Source organism: Rhinolophus sinicus, chromosome 14, assembly GCF_057876585.1.
Source record: "Rhinolophus sinicus isolate RSI-liver-muscle chromosome 14, RSI-T2T, whole genome shotgun sequence".
NCBI classification, from domain to species: domain Eukaryota; kingdom Metazoa; phylum Chordata; class Mammalia; order Chiroptera; family Rhinolophidae; genus Rhinolophus; species Rhinolophus sinicus.
The window spans coordinates 14,464,901-14,489,630 of record NC_142514.1 but is presented as its reverse complement, the minus strand read 5'-3'; the positions used below and the strand labels follow the sequence as shown (position 1 = coordinate 14,489,630).

Here is a 24,730-nt window from a genome sequence, read left to right as displayed (position 1 = left end):
TTATTATGCAAACGTCCGAATGCCCACTCCGCGTGAAGAGGGCTTTTGTCTGCTTAATTTACTGCTGTATTCCCAGCACCAAGAACAGGAACACTGTTGGTGCTGTTAAATGAAGATAGCATTTGGCTTCTGGCCTCAGTTCAGTTTTATCCCTCGCAGCAGTCTTATGGGAGAGGCATAGTCCCCATTTTACATGTGGGGCCACAGACACAGACACCCAAGCCTGTATCACCCCAGGAGCTGGGAAACGGGGAAGCTGTGTCCAGGGGTCTCTTCTGCTTAGGGAATTTAGAGGCATGAAGTTCAGGAAGAAAAGCGGAGGCAGAAGGGCAGGGCCAGCGGCAGGGAGTGGAGTGGGTAGGGTGGGGGCAACACAGGTGGAAAGGGCTAAGGGAGAAAGGTTTGAAGAGGGCAAATCTGGAGGGTAGGGGGAGGCAGGACTGAGCCCTGGAAGTGTGAGAAGGAGGAACCAAGCCTCAGCCCCTCAGCTCTTGGGCAGTGGCGTGGAAGTGGGAGGCTAAGATGGTAGGGTTCAGAGTCTGGGTTCAAATCCTGGTCCTACTTTGCTTAGCTTCTTTTCTTTCTTTTTTTCTTTTTTTTTTTTTTTTAAGGAGGGCACAGCTCACATTCACAGTGGCTCATGCCGGGATCCAACCGGCAACCTTGGTGTTATTAGCACCATACTCTAACCAACTGAGCTAACCAGCCACCCCTTAACTTCTTAACTACTTGCTTAAGTCCTCCAAGCCTCACTTTCCGCGTTTGTAAACAATACGATGCACGTGAAGTTTTGGAGACGGTCTGGCACACAGTTGGCACTCAATAAACAGTTGCTGTCATCTTCACTGGGGTGGCAGCCAAGCCCTGCCTCCCTGGGAAGACCCATCCACCTGCAGAGTCTGAGCTCTTCTTAGGACCCAAAGACCCTTCCCCAGCCTGAGAATCGCTCTGTCTTTGGATCTCCAGGATTTCCCTCCTCCCCGCAGCTCCATTATATGTGGAAAAAAGAATCAGAAAGAGACAATGTTGGGGAAGGATGGTTCTTTCCTCAGCTTTCCACCCCGCCCCCCAATTGTTGACCATGCATTTAACCCTTTCTTATCAAGACTGGGCACAGGAACTGGGCAACCCTGCACATGCCGAGATGGGTTGCACGCTCCCTGGGCTTCGAGGGCTCCAAAGATTTGCCCCATGGTTGCTGTACCCACCCCGACTCCCAAACAGACACCGACAGGCCAGATGTTCCCTTTCCCCTCCCCCATTGATTCCAGGACCCGAGAGTTTCCCTCCCTCTACTGCTCCCAGCTCTGGCCCCAACTACTTTAGACCTCCACAGAGACAGACCTGCGTCCTCCCCTGGCGGCTGTAGTGGGAGGCTTGGATGGGCGGCAGGCAGGGGGCTGGGGTTGGCACCATACGGGCTGTTAAGTTATCGGGTACCGGCGGGGGTGGGAGGAGGTGCTTGGACCGAGGGTGGGGGACCCAGGCAGTGGTCCAGGAAGCAGGAGACCCCAGTGCTGCCTCGGCGGTCCCTTAGCTTGCGGGCTCCGCTGGAGCCACGTCCAACCTCCAGCTGGGAGCCTCGGATGCGCGCGAGTACCAGAGCGGGACAAGTGGCTGGAGGTTCGGAATGCGCTACTACGGGCGGTGTAGGAGCGCGGAGGTCGCTGCCCTGCCATTTATATCCCTCGCCGCCCATTCCAGGCGAGTGGAGGATGTGGGGTCCCCAGGAGCCGGGGGAGGCGTCGAATCCTTACCTGCGCAGAGTTCGTGGGTGAGGGTCTGTCCTGGCGCAAGTGACGTGGGGTCGGTACGCTGAGACCGAGGGCACGGGGTGGCGGGAGAGCGATGCTGCCAGGGCCACCTCCCACGCGGGCTTATAAAGGCGACCGCGGGGCCGGAGCGCCGCCGGGCAGCCCTCCCCCACCCCGCCCCCGGCCCGGGCCCCGGCCCTCCCCGCCCCCGCTCCGCCCCCGGCCCGGGCCGGGCCAGCGGGTCTGGCCACGCGGCCAGGGCGCCCCCTGCCGGGCATCGGGGCGCACCCCCTCAGCCCCGGCTCCGCACAGGCCCTGCGTGGGGTTGGGGGTGGGATGGGCTGTCTCTGCTTTTGCGATCAGTCACTCCTGGAGCTCTCCGGCCCCCTCCACCTCCCGGCCTCCCCGGTGCATCCCGCCACCGCTCTCGCCGGGAGCTCGGGCTCTGATTCCGGTCTCTGCGGGTGTTGTCTTTATCTTTGGCTCCAACTTCGTTCTGTGTCTTTCTGGCACCCCTGATCTATTTGCTCCTCTCTGTGTATCTGTCTCTGTGTCTGTCTACCTGTGGTTTTTTTCGTTTTGTATTGTTTTTTGGATTTCTGTCTCTATCCATCACTGTCCACCTGTCTCTGACTCTCTTTCTTGGCCTCTCTCCTTCCCACCCCAGACCAGACCGCTAGCTTCTTCCTCTCTTCCCTGCCCCTGCATTGTCTCCCTGGCTAGGGCTGGAGGAAACCAAGGGAGACCTAGGAGGGGTGGCTTCTGGAGGGGCGCCTCCGCTGGACAGGAGCTATTCCCTCTTTTCCCCTTAGAGAGGAAGGGGTGTCCCAGCTGGAGCATCAGGACATGATTACCGGGTGACCTGGGGAGGGAAATCACACTTCTGGGGCAGTGGAGTCAGCCCAGGTTCAAGACTCCACGCTGGTGTCCTCGGGCAAGTCACTTGACCCCTGTGGACTTGCCTGCCCCTTGACAGGCAGACATCTCCTCTGGCTGCCTCACCACGTGGTAAGAGAGTCACATGAGAGGGTGGTTGAACACTGCACAGGAAACTCAAATTTTAGATAAATGGGGGCGGAAGGAAGAACAGGAGGGGACTGAGGCCAGAGGGGCGGGGTGAAGGTGTCAGTGCCAGCAGAACCAATACCAATCTAGAATTCTTTCTTTCACCTTCTCCATGCCAGCTCAGGGCCACGCATCTCACATCCATTATCTCCCAACAACTCCATTTTACGGAGGAGAAAACAGAGGCCCAGAGAAAGCATGCAGGTGACTTTTCCGTATGATTGGAACCAGAACTGAGGACTGGCACCAAAAACCAAGAATGTCTTTGTATTTATTTTTCTTCCTTTTTGTATTTTTAGCAATTGATACTATTTCTTTATTTACAGGAATGATCTAAAGTTTCCTTTTTGGCATAAGTTTATATTTTTAAAAAGCAAATCAAAACATTGAATAAATATTTATGTGTTTAATGGGTTCAGTTATTATGGCAAAAATCATGGAGGTGGTAAATGAATGAAGTGTAGGAAATACAACACTTTTGCATATAAAATTGTGGGTGAAAGCATCCAGAACTGAGCCCCAAACCTGGGAAGGGCTCTATAATTGCTCACAAATTCCAAGGAAGGGTTTAGGGGTACAGGAGGCTTGAGATGATGTCATCCTCAGTGAGCCAGGAGCAAATCCCCAGGCATAGAAAGCCTGGCTGTCTCAGCCTGGGCAGAGGCCTGGAAGCTGAGCCAGCAGGGAGTCAGTGGGACCCCATTCCACCAATTACAGGCCCCCAATACATGCCCCTGATTTTTGATCTCCCCAAAGCTATGAGGGATGGGCATTTCAGGTTGTGCCACATGGCCAGCATGAGCCCCCTGTGTCTGGGTGATTTTTCTCTAGGTAACGCTCCCCACCCCACCTTGGGATTCCAGGGATTGGTTATCAGCGAGAGGGACTGCTGCCTAGCCAGCCCTGCCACCTTCCTCCCTCACCCCTCACCCTGCTCCTGGGCTCTGCCTTCAAGGAGAATTCAATTGAGGCAGGGGCACCCAGCAGCCAGTGCCACCCCAGCTCCCAGGGTGCCACCCCTCCTGGTGGTGTCAACACAACAGGAAGGAAGCCTGGATCAGAAACCAAGAGCCCTACCTTCCAGCTCTGCCCTAGCTTCCTAGGTGAAATGAGCAAGTCACTTTCCCTGTCTAGGCTCAGATTCTCTCTGGCTGGTTGGACTGGACAATCTCTAAATCCAGCTCAGATTCCAGGATTCCAGGACCACTCAGTTGGTAGAAAGAAGTTCATTGTAGTAAGTTTCTCTGTGTCTGTACTTACTGTACATACTTTGTCTCTGGGGCTCCATTTCCTTATTTTAAAAAATAAGCAAATTGGACTGCTTGACTCCACACTCCCTTTGCTCTAAGAGCTGATGATCTTATTTGATTCTCGTAACAGTTTTGGAAGGTGGACAGAGGAGGCATTTATAATCCCCACTGGAGATGAGGGAACCGAGGGTCAGAGACATTAATTACCTAAAGGTCAGGGTCAGAGCTGGGGCTTTTTCTACTCATTCATTTCTTCCATGTTTATTAAGTACCCCCTGCCTTGAACAATACCTGAAGTTCACCGGGCATTAGAAGCTAAGTTAGAGGTGAGAAGGCCAGGAGCCCTGAAGTTTTAATTCTAACTTCCATGACCCCTTGGGAGTCTCCTGCAGTGAGAAATGCTGAAATGGCAAGCACAGGGGCCTCAGTGGTGAGGGATGGAGGAGTGTCAGGCCCTCAGTGGTGAGGGATGGAGGAGAAAGGACCAAGAAAGAACAAAACTCCAAGGCCTGTAGACAAGGGGCAGCACAGAGCCAGCTCTGACAGGTGAGGGAAATAACAGCCTGAAATGTAGGTAGATACTTCACGATGAGGAGTCTGGAAACCCTTTGTCTGTTTCGACCCCTGGTTTGGAAGGATCATTTTATCTTCCAATAAATGGAAGTCAAAGTTTCAGCTGTTTGACTCCCAGAGCCACTTTCAGCCCCACCTTCAACTCAACGAAACAATGGAAAGGACTAAGAAAACGGAGGCAGTATCCTTACACCAACAATGACACTGCCCAACGTTATCGAACCCCGACACCGTATGAGGCCCTGGTCTAACTGTTTTGTACATATTGACCCATCTAATCCTCACAACAGCCCTACAGAGTAAGTACTTTCATTTCCACTTTACAGATGAGGTAACTGAAGCATATACGAGCTATGATTTGCAGAAATGCCCACCAGCCTGGTGCAAAGCTCTTTACGGTGAGACTGCATTCGCTCCTCTCTGCAACACCGAGAATTCATGGCGTCCTCTCTCTTCAAATGAGGACTCTCTCAGCACAGAGAGGCTTAACAACTGGATTCATTCAACAGCATTTACTGGATGCCTGCTCAGTGCCAGGAATTGTTCTAGGAACTGAGGACACAAGCAAAACAACAAAGATTATCTGTCCTCGTGAAGCTGATGTACTAGTTAGGGCAGACAGATAACAAACAATAAACATTATAAGTACGTAAATTATATAGTAAGTTAGAAGGGAAAGGATAAAGAGCCAGGGCAGATAGAAGGGGGAACAGGAGTGCCAAGGGGGGGGGGCAGTTGTGACATTAACTTGGGTATTCAGGTGAGAAGATGAGATTGGAGTGAAGACTGAGGGCGAGAGAGAGCCTGCCTGAGACCACCCAGAGAGTCAGGGAAGAACCCTGGGCTTTTGAACGGTGCACACATGCCCTCCCAGGAGCAGCTCTACCCCTAAGCCTCATCCCAGCTCTGGCTTCAGCCCCAGTCCTGGGTTCACCCCTCTAATCCTGCCCCAGCCCCTGTCCTAATCCCATCTGGAGCCCAGCCTTCGCTGCAGCCCTCATCTTCTTTGTATTAGTCCTCTCGCTTGATAGAGAAGCTGACCCAACAGCTCCATCCTCAGTCCCAGCCTCTGCCCAGCTGTCAGTCCTGTGCTCAGTACCCTAAGAACTGGCCAGCCCCTGGCCCAGGGGGTGCCCTCCAGCCCCAGCTGCCATTAAAGGAAGCCCTCCTGACAAAGGCCTGGGGACCCCGCCCTGTGAGAAAACCCCATTGTCCAGGGAACAATGTCCCCATTTTGTCCTTTATTTCTAAAGGGATTTGTGGGCAGTCTCCAAGCTCAGAGAGGGAGCATGTTATTTCTTATTCTCAGCCCTGGAGAAGGCTGCAAGCTAAGTGGAAGGGTCAAGGCCTTCTGCTGGGGGCTGGATTCCAGAGGCCAGAGCAGATTCAGGCAGGCCCGGCCTTAGCAGTCCGGTGGCATTTCCAGAATGGAGTCAGGAAAGAAGCCATCCCTAATAAGTAGGAAAAGAGCTTAGCTGTACCTAGGATGGCAGAGAAGATCTCCCCCACACCCCTTCATCCAACACACACACACACAGACACACACACAGGGCTTTCATTATCTCTGATAAAGTCTTCCCGAGGATTCATCCACCCTCCTGCCTGTGTGTCGGCCTGTCCATCCATCTCCCTGTCTTCCATGGATACATGTGAGATGGGCCTTGGAGACGCTCCCCCAGGGGGCTGCACCCCATTAGCATCCCACTTCCTGTTAGATATAAATTTAGGGACCTGAGGATGCTTTAGGGCTCCGGCAATGCTAGATTGATACTAGCCAGATTAGGGATCACTTCAACAATATTCTTAAAGGCTTAGTAGGTGTCTAATCGACTTGCTTCCAATCAAATACACAGAGATCTTGCCACATATTTGTGTTCAGAACATGAGTTGGGGATATCTATCTCCTGACAACCGGCCTTGGGCTCAGTGCCTCCCCTTGCCCTGGTTTCATGGATGTACTTGACCGTGGCATGTCAAAACCATGGCAGGGGTGAAAAGATATCGTTCATTGGCCTCTTGTCCACAGTCCTGCATCTCAGCAGAAACGTGAGAGTAGGAGTTGGGTCTGCTTGTCAGACAAAGAATGTTTAATGAGATATGCTTGGAAGGGACCCGAGGGGTCTTCAATTTTATATCCTGCTTAGTCGCCCATTTCCTGGCCTCTGCTTACACTAAATATAACTTGACATAGGACTCACCATCAACTTGGATTGCAGGCCTCAGGTATAAAGGGCCTCTCTTAGCAAAGCACCAGTTCTTCCCTCTCTCCTTTCAAAGAGGCCCATTTTAAAGGAATCATGTCTCTTTCTTGTAGGAATTTACTGATGACAAAAAGAAATGGCCAACTCTTCCAAAATCCTGAAAATTTCCTACAGGTCTCCTAAAAAGCAGCCTGGCAAGGCACCTGGTTTGAATTCCAATATTCAAAAGACTACGTCATAACTGACTCCTTCACCCGTGGCTATTTCAGAATGGCCACCCTCCCAGCCAGAAGCCCGGAGTCCACCCATGTTCCACCTTTCTCCTCAGCCTCACCAGTTCCGCATCGTAGGATCTATTACTTGCAACATCCCACTTCTGGTCCCAGTTTCGCTATTAGTTAGCAACTTGTAAATAACAGAAAATCCAACTTCGCAAACTGTTTTTAAAAATAATGGAAATTTAAATGGCTCATGACATGGAAAAATCTACCTTCAGGAGAGGCTTTTCCCAGTGGCTCCGTGATGTGATCAGGACCTAGTTTCTCTCTCTTGCTGTTTCTCAGCTCCTCTTCCTCCCTCTTGACCCAGGTAGAGGTTCCCAGGTAACATGTGGAAGTCTATTTCCTCAAATTAAGCACAAGTATTAGAATGGAGTGTCATGGACTAAACCTCCATCATGGGCTCCCTAAGCCAGCCACCACCATGATTGACTTAAGCCAATCTAGGCCCACCAATGGAGACCAGATAGAATCCAACCCACCCAGTCTGTTCCAGAAGAAGAAGAGAGGAGTGGATGCTGTGGAGTCAATTCACAAATATCCTCCTCCCAGTGGCTTTAGGATTTGGGCAAGTACCCACACTCTTGTATTTCCAAGCTTTATGCTGGCCAAAGCACTTTGAAATAAATTATAATAAAAATATTTTATATGTGTAAAGTACAATATGTTTTTAAACATATAATCTACGTTCATGGTAGAAAGTTTAAACGCATAGATACAGAGTAAATTAAAATCTCATCACACAGAGCTATCCCATTGAACACCTTAAGTGTTATATTTATCTTTCCAGATTTCAAAACAAAACAAAAACACTAAAAGAATGAAATGGTAGGATACATATTGAGGGTCTCTGCTTTTCTCAACGCATACACATTTTCCTCAATCACATCCAGGTGTTTAAACCCTCTGGATGCATTATCTCGTTTTCCCCTCTGGGTAGGGGTTATTACGATCTCCATTCTACAGATAATGAAAACGGAGGCTTGGAGATCAAGTTAAGAGCAGGCAGCCAGCACGTGACCCCCCAGCCCAGGCCCTGCAGTCTCCGTGTGGGACAGAGGATGTGTTGTTGCTCGTTTGTAATGTGCCCAGCAAGCGCTTCTGGAAGGTGAGAGAGACACCTCCAGAACAGTCCAGTCCCCTTTCCAGCCTCCTCCTAGGTGGTTCCAGAGGTCTCTTAATATTTACCACCCCAAAGTGCAGTGTCATGGAAACCCAGGGACTCAGGACTCTCCCTCTACCTCTGGGGGTGCTCAGGGCAGGGTGGGCAGAGGGCAAACACTCTACCTCAACTGCCAGCTCCTCTAGTTTTCTGGGTGGGTGCAGGACTCAAGTGCACATGTGACGGGTGGGTTCAGAAGGCCTGAGCCCCCACCTTGCAGCGCTCTAAACCAAAAAAGTTGTAGTAATGGACAGTGGACCAGACTCTGAAGTCAGACCGCCTGGGTTCAAATCTGGCTCCACTAGCTGTGTAAACTTGAGCAAGTGAGCCTATCGGTGCTTTGATTTCTTCAGCTGTGAAATGAGAATCATAATACCTACCCCCTAGAGTTGTTCAGAGGTTTAATAAAATAATCCATATAAACCCCTTGGAAGAGTGTATGGCACAGAATAAACATTCAATAAATATCAGCTATTGCTATTATTATTTCATTATGTATCTGGATTAATAAAAATTCTAGTTTCAGGTAATAGGAAACACTCCTGCTGAACTAACAGCAAAAAGGAATTTATTAAAAGGAGGTTCGTCCATGACAGCCCAGGGCAGGGAGGCGGCCAGGCTCCAGAGAGACTGGAAGCGGAGATTTGATCAGTCACTAATCCAGACCATTTTCTATCTCTAAGTTTCTATTCTCTGCTCCTGCTTTATTTTCCTCTCCCTGCAGACCCACTTTCTCCTCCCAATCTTTGCAGCAGGACGGGGCCTCCCCAGAGCTGCCTGGCCAGTCCAGTGGTCAGGAGAGAGAACTGGATTGGCCTAGCTGGGTTACATGTCCACTCCTTGACCAATCAATTATGGATGGGGATGGGGCCACGCAGCGCTAACATGGCCGCTTCTAAAGAAGAGATTGGCCTATGTAGACTGGAAGCCCAGATGATGAGACTCCATCATTCCATTTCCTGCTGCCGCAAACCAGGTACATGCCTTGATTCTCAACCTGAGAGGACTCACTCTCATCTTTACCACCCTCACTTACTTGAAGGGCCTCCCGCTGTTGTACCCAACACTCTCGGCAGCCCTCACAGGACACCCCTTCACACCCACCCCTCTTGCCACAGCCGATTGGATCCGGTTCAGCCAACCCCTAAACTTGTCTCCTGCTGACACAGTCAGAATCCACAAACTCCACAAACTCTGAGGGGAGGGCAGTTGTTGACCAAGAGAGATTAAAGTTCAGATTCTCCTGGGTACCGGGGCCACGTGGAGCCATGTGGAATCTGAGGAAATTAAGCATGCCAGCCGAGAGAGAGGAGAAGATAGCAGCTGCTCAGAGAAACTGAGGCGAGAGTGAGCTGCAGCCCCAGGACACTGAGCAAGTAGCTCCAGCCTCCGACTCCCCAGTTCCCACATCCAGCACTAGAGGGCGCTGGCCCGTTCCTGCACCTGGGGAGACACCTGGAATTCCTAGTTACAGCCTCACAATCCGTCTCCACTCAAGTTTTTGTTTTGGGTTACCAAAATACCCTACCCAGGAAAATGCACTTCCTTATTTCTCTCTAAAATGAGCCACAAATAATCCAACTTCCTTACTTCTTTAGGAAGAGAAGGCATAACCAACCCACCCTCTCATTTCTGCTACTGAAAGCTCATGGGCCTGTGCACATGTGTCTGCCTAGAGCGATCACCAGAATCACATCCATTTAAGGACACTTTAGAAGCTGGTTGGCAACACAATACCTCCCTTGTCTCGATATCATCTGACTTCCCTCAGGATGGAGGGGACAGAAAGCAACTTGTTCAACATGTCTTGTAGAAGCACCATGGCCACCAGCCCCATAGTGTGGGCACTGCATCCCTGAGGGCAGTAGGGGAGGGTCCCCAGAGTAGGATGGGGGGGCTTCTTCAGGCCTCAGAGCTGGGCTGGTCGTGGCATGTCAAAGCAGGGCTAGAGTAGGACTTGCAAGAAAATATTTGCTCCAAATTACTTAGATACAGAAGCTGTTCAAAGACCAGGCAACCATTCACTGGGAGGGAGGAGGGTTAGGTTAGAATCTGCCATGGATGCCACCTGCCAAGCTCTCTTTCCCACACTATCTCCCCACCAGGCCTACAATCAACCAAGACCTGGCTCCACCCTCTTCTCTCCTCCCATAAATCTTCAACAAATTACATTAAATTACATACTTAAATTACATATGCACTAGTCCCCCCTTTGCAGGAACCACGGGTAACACTGAAATTTTATTTCCTTATTTATAAAATGATAAGGTTGGACAAGGTATGGTCTTGGGCCTCATTCTGCTCTGATGGACTAAAAACGGGGTGTCTCATAGCTACTGTGTGTTATGATAATGGACAGTAAACTGTTTTATTCCTTATTCCTGCACGGTTTATACACCTGTGTTTCCTGATCTCTCCATGTGCTCAACACAGAGCGTCTGTGTGGAGTAAACTCTGACAATTGCTTGCTGAGAATCCAGCTGATGCCGGGGAGACGGGAACGGGTTCCTGACTGGCTGGCTGAAAGGCTGATGTCAGACTGACAGCACACCTGACAGGTGACATGTCAACATTCTGGGCCTGGGCTTACTGGCAGTCCCTGGGCTGGGCCTGGTCATCCTTCCTCCTTACCTCCACCCTCCCGTAGCAACCAGTAGTTAGGCTGAAAAATGTGCCCAGGGCACCACGAAAGTAGAAGAACTCCAGAAATTCAAACAAAAGTTCATTTTGAGGGGCAGCCAGATGGCTCAGTTGGTTAGAGCGCAAGCTCTCAACAACAAGGTTGCCGGTTCAATTCCCGCATGGGATGGTGGGCTGCACCCCCTGCAACTATAGATTGAACACGGCGACTGGACTTGGAGCTGAGCTGCGCCCTCCACAACTAGATTGAAGGACAACAACTTGGAGCTGACGGGCCCCAGAGAAACACATTGTTCCCCAATAAACCCCAATAAAAAATTCTTTTTAAATGTTCATTTTGACAATCTTATTTTGCAATCAGTGAATTTTAAATCTGGAAGCATAAACTAGTTTTAATTTTGGCAGACCTGTTAGATATGTATTTGTGCTTTGATGTTACTTGTATTTCAGAGTACATGGAAAGAGGTTGGTAAGGGGCACGACAGTGCCCAGGCACATCTAAAGGTCTACAGTGGGCCCTGGTGCTGGGAGGCAGGTCCCCAACCTTAGAACTGGTGGCCTCAAGTCATCACCTCTCTCTCTCTCTCCTTCTCTCTCTCTCTCTCTCTCTCTCTCTCTCTCTCTCTCTCTGTCTGTCTCGGTGGGAGGCCGTGCTGTTTTATCACTGTCCTTTAAAATAGCTTAAGACCTTAGCTGCAAAACAACACTCAACTCATCCAATGTCAACTGAATCCAACTGGTTTTGTTTATGTTGATTTTTTCCCCAGGGGATGGGGTGGAAGGGAAGAAACAATTTCTGCAGAAAACAATATCAAGGTTGTTAATTGCTCTTTGATCCCAACTGACCCCAGGCCAAAAGGAACATCTTCTCATCTCTAGGGCATTTTGGAAATAGATGGGATGGGGAATCCACAGACAGTTGCAAGTCTGTGGCACCTGGTGGGGTGTAGTGTGTTTCCTCTTAACTCTAGATAGTTGTTGGCGTGTCCCCGTGCCACCACCTGTACTTGGTTGATATCCTTCTTCAAGAGGAGACACTTTTTCTCTTTTTTAAAAAACTCCAATGGATTTGTTTTAGAATGAAATCTCTGTTGTAAATGGAAAACCAATCTCATTTGCCATAAATAGAAGGTAACCATGACTATAGAGTCAATGAATTCTAGCTGGAATCTGTTCCCTGCCAAAGGCTTTTAGCAAGTGGTAGGGAGGTGTTGAAGATATATTAGCCCAGATCGGTTGAAATAAAATTGAAAAAAGAAAGCCTTCTCGATATGTGATTCAAGGTTAAGACCCATCTGGTACCACCCCAGATAGTTTTCTACTCTGGATTCTGTGAGGCTCTCTCCCTGGGGGAGAGAGATGGGTGGATGTCCTCTGTTACCCACTGAGCACCTAGCCAAATGTCTTACATACATTGAGTGCTCAGTAAATACTTCCTTTATGTTGGGTGCCCTGTGTGCCACAGGAGCCTGCCAGGGCCGAGACAGACCCAGCCGGGGGCCAGCTTCTCCCACAGACCTCTGAGTTGGTGAGGGGTGAGGGGAGAGCCTGTGGATGAGGGTGGGAGCAGAGCTTCACTGCTTTGAACTGCCGCGGGTCCTGGGGTCTTAACCCGCAAGGTGCGACTAGGGTGAAATTGCTCTACTTGCCTCCCCTCAGTCTGACACAGAGGGCTCTGGAGAGCAGGGAGGAGGCAGTTCTCTTCTCTGGGAGAACAACTGCCCAATGCAGTCCATGATTTGGCCCATTGATATTTGTAATTCTAAAAGAACAATCATTTGTTGCCACTTCCCCACGGCCCTCAGCCATGGTTTACTTTCTCCCTATTTTCAGCATTCAGTGCTAATTACCTTTTGGAGCCAATTGCCACATGTTCAAGTAGGATGTCATTATTTTCCCAGCTTGAGAATTTTATCCCCTGCCTACCCAGGAGGGGGAGGTACTTTGGAAATTGAAATTCAACTTTGGCAATTCTGTCAGCATCAATTTCACTTTTTCAAATTCCTGACACCTGGGAGCTTCAGAACAAAGCTTGACCTCTTCTGCTACCTAGATCCTGTCTTAACTGTAGTGGAAAGGGCTCAGGCTGAGGGGTTGGATAGCCACATTGGAATCTTGCCCCTGCCACTTACTGGCTGGGTGCCCTTGAGCAAAAGTACTCCCCTCTCTGATCCTCAAATGGGAATTCATTTCCTCTTCAAATTAATCTAGTAATTAAATCCTCACAATAGGCATAAAGGCCTAACACAGTCCCTAGCACATAGCAGATACTAATAAAATTTCACCTTCCCTTTCCTTTTCGTCCCAGCACCTGGATTTTCCCAGTGGAGGAAGAGACCACTATTCTTAATTTGACCCCTGAATCTGAGGTAGCCAAGAGGTGGACAAGAGTAAGTGGGTAAAGTATCCTCTCCATGGCCCCCAACCTGCAGGTCCTGGGCCAGCCTCGGCAGAGGGTCACTGGTTACTGAGCACCTACTGTGAGCCAGGCACCACCCACTATCAGAAGGGTGGCCGCCACCCAGGATATTTTTGTACTCTCGGGAAATTGTTTCTTGGCTTCATTCTCGCTGGCTCTGCCTTCCATATGAGGTGTGAAATTGCTTCCAGAATGCCCAGACATCAATGCTCCCAGATCTTAAGCAATGGGGTATTTCTAACCACCACCCCCAAACCCCACCACACACATACCAGCTGGAAGTTTCCTCAGGAATAGTAGGTGTTCAGCCCTCCCCACCTCATCCAGCTGTCTGACCATAACCAGTGCTTTTACCTCACAGAACCTTGGCTCTTTCAACTCAAAATGGAGATGTGACAGTACCCAACTCCTCCCCCACCGTAGCCCCGGTTCCCTCTGGAGTTCCTGTCTCACTGGCACTGCCTTTCATCCACGGCTCACACCGGAAATCTGGGACTCCTCCTTGTCTCTCCCCCCGCATGTCTAGACCACCTTCACATCCTGCTTGTTTTACCCAGGAAATCCCTAAATATTTCTAAATTCTGATCACTCCCCTCCATTGCCATCACCACCATCCTGCACCATGGGTCTTCCTTGCTCTTGTGCTAAAGACCTGATTTCTAACCGTGGCTGACTGGGCCTTAGACGGCTGGTCCTCACCATCTTCAGCGCCATCTGGCCCCTTGCTGTAGCTACCTGGGTGTTCTTTTGGTTCCTTGAATGTACCCTGCTCTCTCTTTCCTGCCACAGGGCATTTTCATGTCCTATCTCTTCCGTCTGGAAAGTCTTCCTCTGCTCCCTAACCTTGCCTCATTCTGTCCTATTTACTCAGTTCTCAGCTAACGGGTCACCGCCTCTCAGTTGCCCTCCCTGATCAGAGGCCATAGGAGAGTGAGGGCCTTCATAATACCCTCTCAGAGCACTGGGTATGTCTTCTTACCCTTACTCTAGTATTTGATTAACACCCACCTTCCATGGGTGACCTTCGTGCAGACAGGGACAGGACAGAGGCTATTTCAGTTCACATTGTTTCTCCAGAGCTTAGCACCTGGCCCACAGTAGATGCTCCGTAAGCATTTGTGGAGTGAATAAATGATGGAATGAAGGTTGTTTTGAGAATCAAATAAAGAAGAGAGCGGGGGAAATAAAGAGAGAATTATGTTTAGTAGGTGCCCACATGGTACTAGGTGCTTCAGATATATTACTCTAAATATTTTCATGAATGACTCATTTTACATTTGAGAAAACTGAGACTCAGGGATATTAGGTAACCTGTCCATAGTACACAGTTAACAAGTGGTAGTTAAGATAAGAGCAGGAGTTATTTGGCTCCAATGCTCATAATCTCCCCACTTCCTCAGTCTGCCTCCAGTTAAAAAAAAAAAAGGGGGAAAGGAACGTGTTTTGTAAATTCTTAAGTTGATGTAAATATTAGTCCTTTATGACCATCTCCAGTGCTACTGTTACCACAGTAAAAATAGATGTTGAGGGAGGTAAGGGAGTGGCTGCAAAGAGAAACTTTCAGGGGCAATGAATATGTTCTATACTTTATGTGGGGTGGTAGTAACACAGATGTATATATTCATTGTAATTCATTGAAATGTACACCTAAGATCTGTGAATCGCACCATATGTACATTTTACCTCCAGTTCAAAAACAGCTATAAAGGGCATTACTGGTAAAATTGGAGAAAATTGAATATGTCTGTGTCAGATAATATTATTGTATCAATGCTTACTATTAAATTCTTAGATGTCAAATGTTAACCATAGAGTTACCATGCGACCCAGCAATTCACTCCAAAGTATATACCCAAGAGATTTGAAAGCATATGTCCACTCAAAAACTTGTACGTAAATGTTCATAGCAACATATTCAGAATAGCCCAAAAGAGGAAACACAAATGTCCATCAACTGATGAATGGATGGATAAAATGTGGTTTTAAAAAGTGTATAAAGGACATTAATAAATAATTTTCAAAGAAATAAAATCTCAACCTGAAAAACAATAAAATGTGGTATATGGGATATTCCACATCTAATGGGATATTATTTGGCAATAAAAAGATATAAAGAGATGCAAATCCCTACATTAAAAAATAAGAACGATCTCAACTCAATAATCTAAACTTCCACTTTAAAGAACTAGAAACAGGAGCAAACTAACCCCAAAGTGATCAGAAGGAAGGAAAGAATAAAGACTAAAGTGGAGATAAATGAAGGAGAGAATACAACAACATGAGGGAGGAGAGTCCATGAAACCAAAAGTTGGTCCTTTGGAAAGATCAAGATTTTTGTCAAAAGGCTGATAAAACTTTAGCTATACTGACCAAGGAAAAAAGAGAGGAGACTCACATTGCTAATATCAGAAATAAAAGTAGGGACACTACTACCATCCTTATAGAAGTAAAAAGGATTAGAGGAGAATACTCTGAACAATCGTATGCCCACAAATCAGAGAACATAGATAAAACGGACAAATTCCGAGAAAGACACAAACTGCCATAACTGAATCAAAAAGAAAGAGAAAATCTGAATAGACATGTAACTAGGAAAGAGATCGAATCAGTAAGCAAAATATTTCCAGCAAAGAAAAACCTAGGGCTAGATTGCTTTACTGGTGAATTATATCAACAGTTTAAGGAAGAACTAACACCAATCCTTTCCAAAACTCTTCCAAAAACTAGAGGCGGAGAGAACACTTCCCAACTCATTCTATGAGGCCATCACAACCCTGATATCCAAACCAGACAAAGATATTATAAGAAAACTACAGACCAACATCCCTTGTGAATATACATGCAAAAACCTTCAACAAAATACCAGCAAACCAAATACAAACCAAATACACCATGACCAAATAGGATTTATACTAGGAATACAGGATTTGTTTAACACACAAATCCTGTAACACCATATTAATACAATAAAGGAACAAAACCACATGCTCATCTAAACTGAAAAAAAAAAAAAAAAATTGAAAAGACCCAACATTTTTTCATGATAAAAACACTCAACAAACTAGGAAAATGAGGAAATTTTCCTGAAGCTGACAAAGGGCATCTATGAGAAACCCACAGCTGACATCATACTGGTGATACTTTGCCCCTAAAATCAGGAACAAGACAAAGATGTCTTCTCTCACTACTCCACATTTTACTGGGGGTTCTAGTCACAGCGGTTTGGCAAGAAAAAGGAATAAAAGACATCCATATTGGAAAGGAAGAAGTAAAACTATCTCTATTCTCAAATAATATGATCTTGCATATAGAAATTCCTAAGGAATCCACTAGGAAACTATTAGAACTAATAAATTCAGCAAGGTTGAAGGATACAAAATTGGTAATATATTGTATTTCTCTTCAGAAAGCAATAAACAATCCAAAACTGAAGTGAATAAAATAATTCTATTTACATTATCACCAAAGACACCAAAATACTTGGGAATAAATTTAACCAAGGAGATACAAAACTTATACACTAAAAACTATAAAACATTGTTGAAAGAAATTAAAGAACCCCTAAATACATAGAAAGATATCCCATTTTCATGTCCCATGTTCATGGATTGAAAGACTTAATATTTATAAGATGGCAACACTCCTCAGATTGATCTACAGATTCAACGGATCCCCTATCAAAATTCCAACTGCTATTCTGCAGAAATGGACAAGCTGATCCTAATATTCATATGAACACGAAGGAGACCACAAATAGCCAAAACCATCTTGAAAAAGAAGAACAAAATTTGAGCACTCACAATTCCTGATTTCAAAACTTACATAACTCAAGACAATGTAGTACAGGCCTAGGGACAGACATAAAGATCAATGGAATAGAATTGAGAGTCCAGAAATAAACCCGTAAATCTATGGTCAGTTGATTTTCTACAAGAGTGCCAATCCCATTCAATACGGAAAGCATAGTCTTTTCAACAAATGGTGCTGGGAAACCTGAATATCCATAGGCAAAAGATGACACTTACCACACGACATATACAAAATTAAGTGAAAATGGATCGAAGACCTAAATGGAAGAGCTAAAACTATAAAATTCCTGGAAGAAAACATAGGGGTAAATCTTCATGACCTTGGATTTGGCAATGGATTCTTAGGTATGACCCCAAAAGCACAAGCAACATAAGAAAAGGTAGATAAGTTGGGCTTTATTAACATTAAACACTTATATGCGTCAAAGGACACAATCTAGAAAGTGAAAAGATAGCCCACAGAATGGGAGAAAATATTTGCCAACCATATATCTCATAAAAGTCTTGTATCTAGAATGTAGAAAGAACTCTTACCACAACAAAAAGACAAACAACCCAATATTAAAATGGGTGAAGGACTCGAACAGGTATTGCTCCAAAAAAGATATATATCTATACACACACACACATGCAAATGGCCAATGAGCATATGAAATGATATCTGACACCATTAGTCATTACGGAAGTGCAGATGAAAACCACAGTGACATATTACTTTATAACCACCAGGATGGCTCTAATGAAAAAGAAAATAACCCTCACACATGGCTCGTGGACATGTAAAATAGTGCCGTTGCTGTGTAAAACACTTCGGCAAGTTCCTCAAAAAGTTACACATAGGATCACCATATGACCCAGCAATTCCACTGCTGGGTATGTAACCAAGAGAATTGAAAAATAAATGTTCAAACAAAAATTGTCCATCAGTGCTTATAGCATTATTCACAATAATCACGAAGTGAAAAGAACCCAAATGTACATCAGCTCATGCATGGATAAACAAATGTGGTGTATCCATACAACGGGACAATATTCAATCGTAAAGAATGAAGTACTGATACATGTGACAACATGGGGGAACCGTGAAACCATTATACTAAGGGAAAGGAGCCAGACATAAAAAGCCACGTATTATATGATTCCATTTATGTGAAATGCCCAGGTCAACAAATCTAGAGGAACACACAGCACATTAGTGTTTGCCAGGGGTTGGGGGAATGGGGAATGGGAGTGACTGCGTAATGGTACATAGATGGACCTTAAAAACATATTGTTAAGTGAAAGAAGCCAGTCACAAAGCACTATACATTATATGATTCCATTTGAAAGGCACATCCAGAATAGGCAAATCCATAGCAACATAGAGACAGAAATTAGATTGGTAATTGCCTAGAGCTGGGTTGCAGGTGGGGGGAAATGGGGAGCCACTACTAATGAGTACAGGTTTCTTTTTAGGGTGACAAAAATATTCGAAAATTGATTGTGATGATGCTTCCACAACTCCGTGAATACATTAAATAACATTTAATTATGCACTTTAAATGGGTGAACTATATGGTAGGTGAACTATAGCTCCATAAATGCATTATAAAAAAATTTTTGGGTGTGATATTGGTACCCTGCTTATGTAGGAAAACGTTCTTGTTCTGAAGAAATGTAAACGGAAGTATTTAGGGGTAAAGTGTCATGATGTCTGCAACTTACTTTCAAGTGGTTCGGCAAAAGTCAAAGAATGTATTTACATGGAGATGTGCTGCCCAGTACAGTAACCGCTAGCCTCAGGTAGCTCTTTATGCTTACATTTAAATTAATTAAAAATAAATAAATTAAAAACTCAATTGCTCAGTTACGCCAGCCACATTTTAAGTGCGCAGTAACCACATGTGGTTAGTGGCTACAGTATTGGACAGTGCAAGTCTAAAACATTTCCTTCATCGCACAAATGTCTATTGGCCGGTGCTGATATATACAGAGAGAGAAAGCAAACGTGGTACAATGTTAGCAAATGGTAAATCTTGGTGAAGCATATATGTTTCTTGTATTATTTTTTCAACAGAGGGATAGTAACATGGTAAAGAATTCCCAGTGTGCATTCCAGGGGCCCGAGTCCCATGTGAATCCAGGTTCTTTGGAAACTTCCAGATCCTTGTCTCAACAATCTGTTCTGCTTGTGGACACATTGTTTCCAGGATCCTTTCCCTAAAGGAAGGTACTCACGTAGTATGCAATGCCCTTTGTACCCCTGTTCTTTCACATTTCTTGGAAAGGTATTACAGGGTCGTAGTTTGGAGCTAGACAGACTCAAGTTCCAACTCGATCACTTAATTAGATGTATGACCTTGGACACGTTACTTAACCTCTGAGCCATAGGTCCCGCATCTGTAAAATGAGGTTGTGAACAGTGATTGCCTCTTGCATTACAGAAGGCACTTAGCTTTGATCCTAGCAACAAAGTGTTTATTACAGGCAGCTAAGATTGTTCCAGGGTGAGGGAAAGATGAATTGGCTGATGCTGCAGGTGAAGTCTGTATGGCTTCTCACCTTGAGAAGTTTCTAGTCTAAAACGGAGGTCAGCCAACTGCTTGGGGACCAGGACCCCTGTGTTGACGATGGAGGGCTTAATTTTGCCAACAGCAAAAAAAACCCCCAAAAAACAAGTATAGTGACTATTTAATAAAGTTAAGTATTGCCACTATGCTGGCGTTAAAATGCCCTTAATTTCTGGAAAGATGGAACTAGGTTGCTGGGAGTTGTGGTTTTTTAAATTCTGTATCAGTCCCTGTGTCACTTCTTTTGACACTGAAAGTCTGGGAACCACAGACTCAAAAGACACTTGAGGACAGGGTGATGGGCAGAGACAGCCAAGCCCAGGAATCAATAAATTGAATTCCCTGGGCATGTGAAGGTTTATAACCAGTCAGCAAAGCAGTAGACATTTGCCTGTGGGAGCAAGTTTCTGAGAAGGCATTTGCATCATCTTTTGCTCAATTGCTTAAGCAATTGTTTCCCTAGGATTGGCATTTTCTTCCTGTGCTTGCCTGCTCCATGTAACCCAGATTTGGGACAGAGTAGAGCAAGGGTAAGGTGAGGCTTCACGTAGCAGGAGAGCGGCAAGGTCAAAGGAGAGTAGGCTAGGCTGGGCTGGCCCAAGGGCACTGGATTGCCTTCTTTCAAAGGGATTTTGCAGGATGGCTCAGAATCCTATCTGGCTACCTTCTTGCTTTGTGACCCAGAGCAAATCACTTCACCTCTCTGAGCCTCCATTTTCTCATCTATTAAAATAACACGCCTTCCCAGTGGCAGATAGTTTCTGCTCTTCTGACTATGTTTACATTTCAGACTCAGTTTTCTCAGCTGTGACATGGGCATAAAAACCATACCTGACTCATGGCATGGAGGTGAGGATTAACATTTAGCACAGTTCCTGGTACATAGTAAGTACTCAAACGCTAGCTAATATTGGCCATAAGCTATGACTACAGATCTACCATCCCTTATCTGCCATCTGAAATTCATGAAGCTCTGAAAACTCAATGTGTTTTTATAAGTTTACCCCTAAAACTCATTTGATGGCAAAATGAGTTCAGGATCTGAACTGACGCCAAGCTATTTAGGGTCTTCATGGGATGGCTCACTGATTGTCAACATATGAATGTAGATGATTACTAGGCGTGGCCCCAGAATACGCACCAAATCTGAAAAATTCTGAATTAGGAATCACCTCTGGCCCTGAGAGTTTCAGATTGAGAACTTTGAGCTTAGAGTAGGGGAGATGTGATAGAAGCATAAAATTATAGGACTGTGGTTAAAGTCAGGGCTTGCTGGATACAGGGAGTTGGGGAGACCCTTGGTGCTGCAGGAACCTTTGGGGTAAAGAGAGGGAGGACCAAGTGGAGTGGGTCTTAGTTACAACAGAAACCAACTCTGGCTGATTGAAGCAGCAAGGGAACTGTGGAAAGGGTATTGGGTTCATGCCAGGGTATTGGGAGGTAGAGAACCAGGCTTAAAGGCCTCAGGGCCAAGAAGCCACCAAAATCACCCACTGATCTACTCAGGTAAGAATAGCTGAGCTCCACCACCACAGCCTGCAGTGCCAATCCTGACCCACAACTGACACCAGACGAGGGAGGTCACTTCCAGCCCAGCTGCTGCTACCCACATAGGGCACAGTCTCTCTGTCCTTGCTTCAAATGGAAAATCGGGAGTGGGACCATCTGATTGGCAGAACCATGGTCACATGACCGTGTTCAGGCTGCAAGGAAAACAAATATATGGAGAGTTTTGCTTTAAAAGTGGGAGGCAGTTCTGCCTCCATCACAACTCCTAAGGAAGGGATTTCTCCAGAATAGAAACAAGGATTTAGTTGTCAGGCAGCCAAAACAAATAAGAAGAGGCAAAGGCTCAGTAGCAACTTGTTGCCAGAGGAGGGGTTGCTCCTATCTGGGCCTTAAAGGATGGTCAGATTCAGGTTGGAAGGGGTTGTTGAATGAACTCAAAAAGAGACTGGAGGCGTTGGCTAGAAATAAGTGGTAAAGATTTATTCAAGGGTCCTAGGGTTTGCAAACCAGAAGCACAACTAGGCAATACTCAAAGAGTATTCCAAAGAAGAAAAAAAAGCTAAGGGTTTTTATAGTAAAAAGTACATTCTTGAGAAGAACCAGTCCTGCATTCTTAGCTTCTGGATTTGTCCAAAATAGTAATACTCCAGATGACCAGTGGTCTGGATAATGGGTATCAAGAGGGCTGAATATATGAACATTCTTTCCTTAGTTCTTCAAGGGGTAATCAGAGGTTTGATGTATATCTGCAGGTTTGATGTATACCCAGGTATTAATGCAGGACTAGAAAGTTCAAAAGTTTAAGTTCCCAGGCTAGTTAAAATAAAAATAGAATTGTTTCCTCATACCTCCACATATTTATTTTAGTAATTTAGCAGTTTGACTATAGTGATTCTATTTTGTTTCTTCAACTCTATTCCTTGGTTGATGAAGGGTGGCGGAGTTCCGCCTAAGACAAGGGCCTACGTGTCTGGCTAGAGGGTGCCTACTAGATGACAGTCACTGAGCTAAACACTTTACTCCCATTTAATCCTCACAACTCTAGGCAGCAGGGGAGCTATTATTAGCGCATTTTTCAGACAAGGAACCTGATAATCAAAGAGGTTAGGTCCATTTGTCCAAGATCATACAAGCTAGAAGGGGGCAGAGCTGAGATCTGAATACAGGCAATCTGACACCTAGCCCATAACCCCTACACCAAACAGGAAATAAATATTGCATGCCTACTCCTATCAATTGATAGTGGCTGCCTGGAGTCCTGTTTGAGAAATATTCTGAGGTTGTCTCTGATATATAATGTAAGAAGGGCTATGATCAATTGGAGATGTCTTCTTAACAAATTTGATCTGAAAACTCAAAATTCACATGCTTTTCAGTGAACATGCAACATTTATCAAAATTGACGGTATACTAACTCATAAAAAAAGATTTAACACATTTCAAAAGATTGAAATTATTCAGATTATATTCTCTAACCACAAAGGAACTCAACTACAAAGCGAAATCAAAAATAAAGAAAATCCACAGCTGCCTGGAAATTAAACATTACAGTGGTCAAAGAAGAAATCAACATAGAAATCAGAAAACATTTGAACTGAATGATAATGAAGATACGACATATCAAAACTTGTGGGATGCAGCTAATGCAGTTCTTAGAGGAAAATCTGAAGCCTTAAAACGCATATATTAAAAAAGGAGAAAGGCTAATGGATGATTAGAGTGTCCATCTGAAGAAACTGAAGAAAGAACAGCAAATCAAATACAAGGAGAAAAAAAAGAAAGAAGCAAATAAAGAGAAGAGCAGAAATGCAAATCAACAACACTAAAAGTTGGTTCTTTGAAAGGATGAATAGGTCACTGCTGCCCCACTCTCCGTACTCGCAGACAGACCGGCCATGATGGGCTCACTGTTCAGGGAGATCTTATGGAGTCCCACATCCTCAGCATCACTGGCTGCGACAACATCATCCAGCACCTGAATAATAGCCACAAGAACTGCAAAGAATTCAAAGACTTTTTAAAAGAAAGGGCATTGGCCGGCCCGGTGGCTCAGGCAGTTAGAGCTCTATGCTCCTAACTCCGAAGGCTGCCGGTTCGATAGCGTGTCCTCTCAACCACAAGGTTGCCGGTTTGACTCCCACAAGGGATGGTGGGCTGTGCCCCCTGCAACTAGAAACAGCACCTGGACCTGGAGCTGAGCTGCGCCCTCCACAACTAAGACTGAAAGGACAACAAATTAAAGCTGAACGACACCCTCCACAACTAAGATTAAAAGGACAACTTGACTTGGAAAAAAGGCCTGGAAGTACACAGTGTTTCCCAATAAAGTCCTGTTCCCCTTCCCCAATAAAATCTTTAAAAAAAAATAAAAATTTAGATCCTTATAAAAATAAAAAATAAAAAATAAAAGAAAGGGCATCAATTGAAGAGAAATGTGGCAAAGACCTGCTCAGCCTCTCTAGGAAGAAGCCATGTGGACAGTCTGAGATCAACACCCTAAAGTGGTCCCCTGAAGTCTTCAAGCAGCTCGGGGTCAGTGTGGCACCACGTCATATTCAGCTTGCACAGACTCTTAGAGAAGAGGCCAGGAAGACAGAAGAATTCAGGGAAAAGCAAAAGCTACAACGGAAAAAGACAGAGCTAACCATGGATGCTGCCCCTACACCAAAGAGCTTACAATTCAAGAAAACCATGGATGTAAAGAAGAACTATAAGCAGAAATGCCAAGACAAAGATGACGCAGAGCAGGCTGTCCACTGAAGTGCCACCTGGTAAGCCCACAGCAACAAGAAAAGCTTTCTGTGAAATTGGCAACTTCCAAGACAGCAGCAGAGGGCTCAGACGAGGCATGGATGCTGCACGTCAATATGCTGGATAAGGGCCGAGAAGAGCGGCAGAGCGAGCACATCAGGCCTGCGCTGTGTTTGAGGCTGGAAGAATACGAACAAATAAACGTCTTTGGTTACACGAGAATCAGCTGTCGAAACAATGTGTCACAAGTGATGACATGTATAAACAAGACCGTAAGAGTTTAGAAATGTGCAGCATTGAGAAGGATTTTGAGTACTTTGTGAAGCAACAAAAAACCGGACAGACTCCATCAGCACCCATCATGTCTGAGAATTTCTACTGCGCCCAGAAGAATGCAGCCCCACCAGGAAAGGCTACAGGGCCTAACTTGGCAAGGAGGGAACCGCTCCCAGTTCCCAAAAGTTACCAGATGACCCAGATTATTCTTTGGTTGATCAAACTACGGTTTGATCTACCAGGACTATCAGTGAAAACAAATCTTTTTCTGGCTGGTGCTTCCATGGCATGGAAGGAGGTACTCAGAGAAGCAGAATGTGTACAAACTATGTCAATCGTGAAGACTTTGAAGCAAACACTTGCTGTCATTTTTTTGATATTTTAAAATTATGGTAGACATTTAGTGTAACTTACACTAATGGAGTTCTGTGGTTTCTAAAACAAGTTTACAAATTGCCCCAGATTGAAGAACGATCCTTTCCTAATCGGTTACT

General features: G+C 45.8%; 1 protein-coding gene and 1 pseudogene across 2 annotated transcripts in view; one reads left to right on the top strand and one right to left on the bottom strand.

Annotated features, from left to right (window-relative positions):
- Positions 1–1,917, bottom strand: part of ALPL (alkaline phosphatase, biomineralization associated) — a 54,554-nt gene extending 52,637 nt beyond the window's left edge. Inside the window, exon 1 of one of the 2 annotated variants that reach the window (XM_088790410.1) lies at positions 1,758–1,917. The gene's annotated coding sequence lies outside the window, so the exon portion shown is untranslated. The remainder of the gene's footprint in view (positions 1–1,757) is intronic. The other variant, XM_088790409.1, reaches the window with a different exon arrangement.
- LOC148755425 (proline-serine-threonine phosphatase-interacting protein 2-like) lies at positions 1,716–24,490 on the top strand (annotated as a pseudogene).
- Positions 24,491–24,730: the final 240 nt, after the last annotated feature.